Here is an 11,500-nt window from a genome sequence, read left to right as displayed (position 1 = left end):
GTATTAAAGAGAACACAATAGGTAGTAAATTATATTATTATGTAAGAAAGATGAGAGAGAGAAACACTTTCGGATTAGTTCATGATTCTGATCACAACTTTGTTTCGCGAAAATCATCTGGTCATTTCTATTTACACGTTGATTCTCAGTCATAAATTGTATAACGAAGCTCCGTCACGTAGTTTATTGAATTTACTGAGGATTGTGCCGGTAAAACGCGGCCTTTTTCTCGCCTTTTTAACAACATACGATATTAATCCGTCAATATATCGCCTTCGATTGTAACGTGGTATCGACTGTGTAAAATTCATCTCCAAAATATCGTATCTCGTCCTTGTAATTTTCACGGTCTTGATCGGCATTGTATCTAGAAGCGTAGCGAATTTTTCTCGATAAATTTTAATTAAATGAAATTTTAAGTCAATGCTGATACATACATTTCGTTATCTTTGTCGATGCAGCTCGTATGGTTAGCAGTGTACATTCAAATTTTAAGATAGTAAAAAGAGATTACGTGCTTTCGCTCTATTTTTTCTCGACAGCTTAAATTTAGTGTATAATACTAGTATGACATATTGAATTTATCTTTTAGAAAAATATACTTATTTAATCTGTCTTTTCTTTTTAAAAATCTTTAAGTGAACTATTCAAAAATGATGATCACTTAAAATTAATACAAATGAATAGTTTGTTTCATATCTTTACCGATGTAATATATATGATTGCAATATGAATTCAAATTTTAAGACAGTAAAAAGAGATTATGTGCTTTCTCTCTCTCTTTTTCTTATCCGAGGTAGCTTAAGTTTATAATACTAGTATGACATGATGAATTTACGTTTTAGAAAAAATATTTTTATTTTTATTTTGCTTTAAAACTCTTTAAATAAATTATATTCAAAAGAGATAATCATTTGGAATTAATATAAATGAATATTTTCATAAATCAACTAATATGTTATTCTCTTCTTTCCATAATATAAAAAATTATAAATTTAGACATAATTATATATATTAAAAATGTAAATCCAAGGGCATAAGATGAAACATTTATATAACAAACGTAATTTAAGCATTTAAGGATGATCATTTGTGAAATACTGTTATCGGTACCTAATTTTTAAACATGACAGATTGAATAGAGAGAAATAGAAGATAATTGATAACGAAGATTAAAAATAAAAAATAATTCGGTTAGATTGTTACATATAAGTAAAACATATAAGTTTCGACGACTATAATGGAAAAAAGTTGATTACAAATTATATGTGCAGCTTACGAAAGGAAAGGAGGCATGGTTACTTTTAAATGACTTATAAAAGATAAAAGAAAATTGTATATCTTGGCATAGGATGTTGCTAGTTATGATTCCTATTAAATATCGATATCACATATAGTATCGGCAAGTAAATGTCGAAGAAAATGCGAGAGAGAGAGATCTATATTTTCTAATATCGCGATAATATCATTGGTCACCTCCAGTCCGTATCACCCGTACCGGGTGTCTTTATCTCCACCCCGATCCTTCGTTTTTTCCCTCAGAGAAACGGGTGGTCCACGGTGGCGCCGTGTCTGGTCAAAACGGGAACGAAAGCTTGCGCCGGAACCGCGCAGATCCTCTCCTCAGTAGTTGCCCAGACGCTGTCACGGGCGTAGCTGGATGCTGGATCGTCTCTCTCTCTCGCGCGCGCGCGTGCCGCAGGGAGGCGCTTCCTTTTCTTCTTCCTCTTCCTCCTAATCACGTCTCTCGTCGCCCTCGCCGTCGACGACGTCGCCGGTGTCGTCGTCACCGTTATCGTCGCCGCCGTTGGCGATCATTCTCGATCGCAGCGTCGCGCTCGTTGACACGACCCGATCGTCGTCCCCGAGAGCAAGGAGAAGGTGCCGGAGAAAAGGGAGGCCGACGACGAAGGATTTCTCCTGCCGGCGTGACAAAGGGGGAGGAGGAGAGAGAGAGAGAGAGACAGGCAGGCAGACAGATAGAAATAGACCGAGCGAGAGAGAGGGAGAGAGAGAGAGACGGAGAGAGAGTGACAGAAAGAGAGAGATAGAGCGAAAGTGACAGGAAGAGAGAGACAAAGCGAGAGTGACAGAAAGAGAGAGACAGAGGAGACTGACAGGAAGAGAGAGACAAAGCGAGAGTGACAGAAAGAGAGACAGAGCGAGACTGACAGGAAGAGAGAGAGATAAAGCAAGAGTGATAGAAAGAGAGAGACAGAACGAGAGTGGGAGAAAGAGAGAAAGAGGGGAGAAGGAGAGAGAGAGTGTGTGTGTGTGTGTGTGGGTGTGTGTGTGAGAGAGATAGAGGGAAAGAGAGAGAAAAATGGACAGGTGGCTGAAGAAAAGCGGAGAGAGGTAGATGGAGGAAACGCGAGGAATATAGAGAAAGATAAAGACAGACCGACTGTGAGGGAGGTGTTGCTCAAGTAGTGCTCTGTGTATGGTGCAGTGCGGTGCTGTGCTCGAGATAGAGAATGGCGTGGACGGATTTCGCGTGTATCTCGCCGTGACGTAGCAAGGTAAGAGAGCGCCGTCTTACGCACTTGTCCCTACTCTCTATCTGGTTTCATTCTTTTTCGTCGCGTCGTTCGGAGATCGTCGAAAAATCATGTAGTTTCATGTCCGATCGCATCTAATGGCTCCAATTCGCGAAATTCGGAGCGATAATTGTCCATTGTTCGACCGGCGCGATGCCGTGCCGCGCGGTGCGTCTTGTCGCGTGCGCGTCGCGTCTGACGCGACGCGTGCCGTTACCACTGACAGCTCCGAGCGCTTGCTCCGGTGCTAAACTTCCAGTGATGTTGACGAAGGATTTATCGAAATTGGGGCTTCAAATGCGGGATTGGGTATTTTTGGTTGCCATTTTGCGAGGGAAAATTACATTATTGTATTTTCCATTTTATTTTTAGTTGTTATCTTCATCATGAATATGAATTTAGGGATGATAAATAGTCAAACGAAGTATTTTTCACGAATGATAATAGAAATATCACATTGACATAAATTATTACACTTGTTGACGATTATCGCTATTTAAATATTAATTATTCAATTCCAATATATAATTTAATTCTAATAATTTCTTTAGTAACATAATTTTTTGCATTGTATAGTTAATTTCGTTTCCCGTCGTTATGAAAAATTAACATCATTTAATTTTTGATGAAAGTTAACGTATCGAATTAAACCATTGAATATACTTTGTCTTTAATTTACATAATATTAAGGAGTACAAATTAACAAGTTATATTTTATATATTTAGTTTTTTCCCGTTTGTAAAACATATATTGAATTATAAAATTACGACATAACAATATTTATTATCATACGAATAAATTTGTGACACTCTATAGAGTCACGTATATGTCGTACCTTTCGACTCTTAAATATAACAGGCATAATGTTAAAGGGAAGGCTCTTTTCTTGCTGCATGATCTAATAGAGAATCTAATAAAGAAATTATGAATAATTCCACTAAAATATAAATGCTTGACTATATTTTTTTCTAAGAAAATGTTTAATTTCGCGGATAAAATTTATGACTGACTCCCGAATACTCAATGAATTTCACCTTTTCTGCCAAGCTTTGCCGCAAAAGGCAGCGATAAAAAAAAGAAATGCGCTTTGTTACCACATTATTTATGAGGAAAGAACTTATTTATCTTGACGAGGGGTTGGTAGGGCTGAGAGGAAAGGGCCGAGACTCAATAAGCGAGAATACTTTGGTGTAAACGTGGTGTATAGTAAGCGAAGATCGCACGTGACGCCGATCGATATCCCTTTCGAGTCCAATCTTTTTTATGAATCTGAAATCTTGTCTCTGTTATACACTAAGCACACTGTTTTATCATATGATATGAAGGAGATTGAGTTTAGGAATATTTATTCGCATCGTTATTTTGCAGCTGATTTTACGCGTGATCAACATTAATGAAAAATCAAAAGATTAGGTCATGTCGTAATTTTGTCGTTTTGTATATTAAAAAAATAACGGTATATTTTATTATAAGAATAATATCTTTAGTAATTAAGAATTATAAGAATAATATCTTTAGTAATTAATAATTAAAATTTATATCTATTTAATAATATTTATGGTATTCTTTAATAATATAACCACAATAACCTGACCAAATGAATATAAAAATTAATTAATATAAAATTAATATAAAAAATACGAACAACTGCCCATAAGCCCAAAATTTTTCCAACTCGAGATTAGACTCCATTTTTGGCTTAAAATAAAGTTTATGACACGTAGATTACGAATATGCAAATTTCCGGATGGACCAAGTTCTGTTCAATTTTCGTCTTTATAAAAATTTTTACTCTTATAAGAAATACTTATTTTACCGACCATTTTTTCCGTAACGGTAACTTGGTCCATCTAAAAAGTTGCATATTCGTAATCTACGCGTCATAAACTTGATTTTAAAAATAAAGTCCAATCTCGAGTTGGAAAAATTTTGAGCAATTGTCCATATTCTTTAGAAGAAGAAAATTTTATTAAATTCTGTAGCATATTTATTTTTTATTTGTACAAAAGTTTTGTTATTTTTTATTTAAAAGAATAGAAATAATAATCATGTTGAAATCCTTTTTCTTTTAAATTTGATATTGATTTTCTTTGTTTCGACATCTTGATGATAATAAATTTCTTTATATTCGGTCCATTATATATAGTCTCCCATTTTAATCAGTCTATGTAAATATGACATGCAAAATTGAAAGATTTTAAGAATAATATATTATGTAACATAATATATTATTTTATTGGTGAAGGCATGCAAAGATTTTTAAGCGTTCATTTTTTTCTTAAATAAAATTGTGTATTATTTTTTATATTGCAACTTCAAAAAGACAAACACTGAGAATTATGAATACATTAAACATTATTTTATTTATTAGTATCTATTTTATGAATTAATTTATATTTAATGCTAATGTAATATACACAATTTTTCAACGTTAATATATGAAAGTTTCTTGAATAGTAAAAAGATTTATTTAGTCTTTAATAAATAACAAATCAAATGATAGATACAGATAAAATTTGAATATTTATGAATAAAGTTTTTTTTTAGAATTTTATATTTTTTTGCTATGTAATTTAAGTTTATCAGAATATAAGAATATAATTTGATGAAGATTATAATTTATAAGTATATATTTATAAGAATATAATTTAACATTTGTTCTATATAATAATATCCTCTTTGTACACATAATAACATTATCCAGCGTAATTCAACTTTGAATTTAAGTGTAGTTAATCTACTCTAGTTTACTCTAGCTTCTCTCTTATATCTATTTATGATACAGCAGACATCATGTTTGATGAGATAAATTATATAATATTTTATTTATGGTCAATTTCATTAAATTATTAAATTATTGTTATGAAAAGATGACATTATTACGAAAATATCACAAAATTAAGCAATTTTACAAATGTCATTAAATATTTAAAAGTTAATTAATTTTAAATTTTTTAATTAGATTGCATTTTAGATGAGAAGTATATATGATAGTATGAAAAAAACGAAGTTTGAATTTAATTTAATTTATAATATTTATATTTCATGGATTTTTTAATGAAAACTTTCAAAATTAAATTCGATAATTCTAAAAAAATTATCATTAATAGTATTGAATACATTTTGAAGATCCTAGAATAAAATATTTTAGTTTGTTTGGTTTATTAGCACTATCGTTATTTTTTATCACATGATTTATATAAGTTAGCTGAGATATAGAAGAATGATAGGGATTACAATTCAATTTTTGCTTCGTATATTAAATTCCGTGCAGTTATTGGATATTACTATTTCTATAGCATACGCGCCGCTCGTAACGCTTTAGAGCTTCTTTATCGTTGTGTGACATTAAATCAAGAAAACAGAGATTTGATGCAGCTAATCGTATAGTAGAACGACCACATAATTTTGTTTTATCCTGCCTCACAATTTTATCCTTGAATTTTATGATATTCATCATATCTCTTAGATTGGCCTGAATCACTGATTTTAATCTGCACTATTCCGTTATGAAAGCTAATTGAAAGTAAATTGCGTTTACTGAGATATCACCAGGAGTAAATCATCTGAAATTGAAACTCAAATTTTCATTCGTCCTAATAGATACATCTCATTTGCAACGTTACTCGTGTTAATTCCGAATTAACTTGATACTAAGAAAGAAATGGATGCATGCAATTTACATATACTGCACACATATATTTTATTTACTTATCCTGCTTAATCCTGTATCTCTTCAGAATTACATAAATCTCATAATTAAATCTCGAAATTAAATTATAACGGGAAACCAAGCACAAATTACGCGAAAAATTTTGTGCCGCTGTGCACCGATTTCTTTGCGAGATCTCGTATATGTTATGTATAGTTACGTAAAGCTCTCTCGCAATGCACGATTTATGAATTCGCAGCTAAGCTGCACACTGTGCATTCAGGCGCATTCATGCGTGAGGTTCGCCGCGAAAAAGCACAGATGCCGAGTTATGGGCGTCCAGACGGCGCCCCGCGTCTGTCCGGCGATGCAATGGAAAATTGCGAATCGTATCGTCGTCAGTACTTTTCCGGGATAGAGCACCGCGAAACATATTCCATTCGCGATCTGGTGTGCAGTTAATTCCGTCGCGTCGGGAGTTGAATGCCGGCTAAACGATACTCGGTCGCATTTGCGGCCGCCCTAAACCGTCTACATACTCTTGCATGTCGCCCTTTAACCACGTTATCGTCACTCGCTCAGTGCCTTGTCAGCGACGTTGATAACGCGTGTCAAGCATACGTTGTTGCACCAAAACCGGAATCAGGCGCTCGTTCTGCCGGAATTTAAGCTCGCATTACGAAGCTCTGTGTACACGTACACAGCATTCGCGCTTCAATTGCTCCTTTCTGAATTCAACGAATGCTTAATAAAGTATGACGGTCATAAACCCAAATGTAATAAATATATTTTTATAGGTAGACGAATCTCATCTGAGTAAATTAAAAAAATAATTTCCATAGAGTTATTAATTTATATCAGATGATGGCATAACATTATTTTGATGTACTAAATACTGTTTTGATATTGAAATATATTCTTCATTATTATTTTTTTTTATTATTTGCTTTTTAATATCTGTAAGTGATGAGATTTGACAAAATTATAATATTCTATACAATAATAAATTTAAAAAAATTATATTTTTATTAATAATGTAGAAAAAATTGACACTTGGTAATTATAAATCTCTCAGATTTTTTTCTTTAGATTTTTATAAACTTTTTATACATAATGTTGCTTTTATTATTTAAGCTATTTAAGAATACATAAAATAGAAAAATTGCATTAAAATTAATATTTTTATTATTTTATTATTTTATATATAAATAAAAACAAGATTTAAATTATAAGATTATAGATCCAATTTATGTTAAAAAATAAAATTAACTTTTAATTAAATTTCTAATTGCTTTTTTATATTAAGATTGATAATAAAATGTAATTTTATATTAATTATATTGCAATAATTATACATCTTTGTAATCACTTTATTCTTATTTCTCTCAAATTAGATTAAATATCGAATTATACATTTACATAAATTATGTAGTAAGTTTTGGGAATCTGATTCACTAGATACCATTATCGATCAATCGTTTTCTTCTAAACTTATATTGTAAATTATGAAATACACTAAAAGACTTTCAAGAAAATCTTTTATAAAACATAAGATCCTAATATCCTCAGTATAAAAACTTATTTTTTGTTAAATTATAAATGAACAGAAATGGCGAAATTGCTTATTTCTACAATTTCCTTTGGGAGTTTCCTAAAACTTATTTCGTTAGGGGAAAAATTGGTTCAAAACAAGATCGTGAGAGCAATATTTTTTGTTGAGTTATGACTCGAAAATGCGATGAATAAAAAATACGTCAATGTAAAATATTATTAACTATTAAAAGATGTTATTGTAAAGTTAACAATTTCAATTTTAAATTCATCTAATATAATGTAGAGATGCTTCAGCAATGTCTTCTATCCGCTGTACCATAGTCGAAAAGGTCGAAAAGATAAAATTAAATTTCTGATACTTTAGATCGACAAGCATCTTTTATCGATTCTTTGATATATGAAACTTCGATATATTTGGGCGTTGTACTGAATTATGAAACGGAATTATCACATTTATTGATGGACCTTGTCAAATAAACGGGTTTATTTCTATTTTTATGTATCGCCAAAAACAACTGAAATGTGTGAGTAGTCCTTTAAATACTGTTATTTTATATACGTTCCTGACCCCGTCCTTCACTCATTTCTGTGCAAGCGACTGAGAGAGTTTATATATAATCAACATAATCGCGTTAAAAATCATTTTTATTTCTTTATGTGTTTTCTTATTATAAGCATTCTTTTTCTTAATTGTTATCAATGAAAAATCTATGTCGTATATTTATAATCATTTATCAAAGAAAACAAAATATGTTTACATAATTCTTTTTATTATAATATACATATATAAAACTTGATTAGATGTTATTTCAATATTTTAATAATTTCTAATAGTTCCCTTTTATAATTGAGTGTAATACCCAAATGTTTATTTTATTTATATTTCTGATATTATTCTAAAACACATATAGAGAAATTTTCTCCTTTTAAACTTAAATATTTATATAGGATTAAAAGATTGCACGGTATATCATTTTCTCTATTTACTTTTGCTATATAAGAAATATAATTGCATATATAATCTGGGGCACATAATATAGAATAATTAGATTATGGATAAGGAGATAGATTTATTAGCAATACATATGTGTACAAATATATTACTAATTATTAATGATAAAAACTCTATTGTATGCCATACATAAGCCATGATATAATAAATTTAGTATACCTATATATCATTAATCCTAATAATAAATTAATCATAATAATAATTAATAATAGTTAGTCATAATAATTAATAATAATTAGAGAGAGAAAGAGAGAGAGAGAATCTTTCAATATATATAATTACAGACTCTCTTTATCTTTCTTTTGAATACTTTGTGCACGAATGGACATTAAGTTTATAATACAGCATTTTAAATATATATAATAAATTTTATTTAAATCAATAACATCGGTTTTATTGTCTCACTTTATATATTATTTCAATATCGCTAATTATGATTTTTTTTCTTATTATCAATCAGGAGGAGACTTATGAAATTTAATCTTATTTTGTAAATATGCTTATCAAAATAACTTATACAATTTTATATCATATATAATTTATTAAGGACTTTAATTTTGATTAAATAATGGATACATAATTGATATAAAAAATGTCTCCCATACACATAAATTTGTGCATTTCAAGTTGTATATGATAGTCTTAATAAAGACGAATAAATACACAGTACAATACACAATCATTTGATAAATTATTGCAATATAATTCTAGGTTAGGAATCAACACAACTCTGATACAATTGACGAACGTAAAATCTACTCGTCGTTGCGGTATTGTGACATTGAATAATGAGTATTTGTGGCTGTTTTGATGTGATATATGAACATGTCACTATAATCACGTTATTATCAAGACAAATACTTTTGGGAAATATATTTCACTAGTTTTTTTTTAATTTGATTGCAATTTATATGGTTACTGCGCGCACGTATTCACATTATAGATTTTAATTATCTTGATTATGAATATTTGAATAGACGAGAAATATAGATACACTATGTAGATTTAATTATACAATCACGAATAATTTTTATTAATATTTTAATAGTAATATTTATATTATTATCACTGTAAATGAATTAAGAAATACATAAATATGTGTATCGAATTTATTCGACTGTTGAACGCGGATTATGTTCATTTTATAGCAGGCCGAACATATTATTATTATGCGATGTTACATCGCATGAAAGTTTTTATAAATTGCGAACGATAACGATGCACATAATAATCTGAAACGATTAAAAGTTCGCACTTTGTGAATTAAATCTTTTCAGCTTGAAGCTTTGCATGGTAAATAGGAAAAATAATATGCTGTAATGAGAATGGTAAGATTTATAAATACAAAAATAACGTGGTATAATCCGACGTTATACTTTTTAAAATGCGATATTTTCATGTAAAATAAAAACAATGTTTAATAATCTCAATAACTTATATGGCGATAGCAAACATATAGCTTATTATTATTATTATTACTACTATTATTATTAATATTATGATATTCATGAAAAATACTTAATTTTGATATTTTTATAAGACTTGTATATAGAAAAGATATATATATATATATATATATATATATATATATATATATAATATATATATATATATATAATATATTTAAAATATATTTATTTATTTATTTGTATATTTATTTAAATGATAGATTATTTTTCTTCTATCAAAACGTCGGCGTTTGATGAGTTGGTTATATCTGTATAATCGCGAACAATTGAGTTGAGTGAAAAATTGACGGTCTTGAAATAGCACGCGAAATAGTCTTTAGTAAATTCGTGCATCCATTTGCCGTATGAACAAAGCCTTTTCTGTGCTTGATGCAATTTTCATGATCATTGTAGATTTACATTCTTAACTGTTCATTTTCTCGCTAATATTTACTTTTGTCAGATCCATTTATTGCATACCGGAACAATTTAACATCACATCATCGTTGAGATCAATATAAGATTGAGCAAAAATTAAACTTTATTAATAATCATTACTTTATATTAACCTTAAACTATGGTATAAATGAGACTGACATTTTAATATACGTCTGTTTTTTTTCAACACTCAAGTTTTTCTTCATATCATTATTCACGTAATGAAAATTGTTAATAATAATAGAAAATACATTTTTACAGTGAATCATTTTTTTCATATTATGAGCAAACAAATATTCGTGTTTATGTACTGCATTCACATCGGTTTTGATAATTTATTATATATAATCTGCTATAATTAAAAAAAAATAGTCTTAGAAATACAATATTTAAAAATAAATGGATTAAAAATATACTGCTAAATAAATTTTAAATTTACTAAGTTGCTATAGTTTTGAAAATTTTTGCTATTCATAAAAATAATCATCACAAGTGAAGATGTCTATCTTATTAACATCAAACAGCTTAGGCCAACTTTCCATATCCAATGATTTTCCGACCACTTGCCTTCTGAGTGCATTTTCTTGTAGTATGCGCTTGACATCATAACTCATCTACAGATCGATGCAAAAGAAATTGTTCTTCTTTATTCACCAGTATGATGCAAAGTTACATTTTCTCAAAGTAACATTATCCTGTTTTCTATCTGTTTAAAATATATATAATTAAAATAAGTCTATAAGGCACGTGGACTATAAAAATGGATAATGTGATTTTAATATTAAGATGAATGATGATAATATTAAAAAAAGAGATGATAAATAATGCTGTTTAAAATTATTTTTAATAAAACTATTT

At 29.4% G+C, this 11,500-nt stretch overlaps 1 protein-coding gene across 2 annotated transcripts in view; it reads left to right on the top strand.

Annotated features, from left to right (window-relative positions):
* The first annotated feature begins 1,639 nt into the window (after positions 1-1,639).
* Task6 (TWIK-related acid-sensitive K[+] channel 6) overlaps positions 1,640-11,500 on the top strand; it is an 88,721-nt gene continuing 78,860 nt past the window's right edge. For both annotated transcript variants that reach the window (XM_083099582.1, XM_083099583.1), the window contains exon 1: positions 1,640-2,519. The gene's annotated coding sequence lies outside the window, so the exon portion shown is untranslated. The remainder of the gene's footprint in view (positions 2,520-11,500) is intronic.

The sequence above is a fragment of the Camponotus vicinus genome, unplaced genomic scaffold (genome assembly GCF_025532165.1).
Source record: "Camponotus vicinus isolate PSW18456_S1 unplaced genomic scaffold, iyCamVici1.0 SCAF_5, whole genome shotgun sequence".
Lineage (NCBI taxonomy): Eukaryota > Metazoa > Arthropoda > Insecta > Hymenoptera > Formicidae > Camponotus > Camponotus vicinus.
Note: the sequence above shows the minus strand (reverse complement) of the source record. Positions and strands in the feature narration are given on the sequence as shown.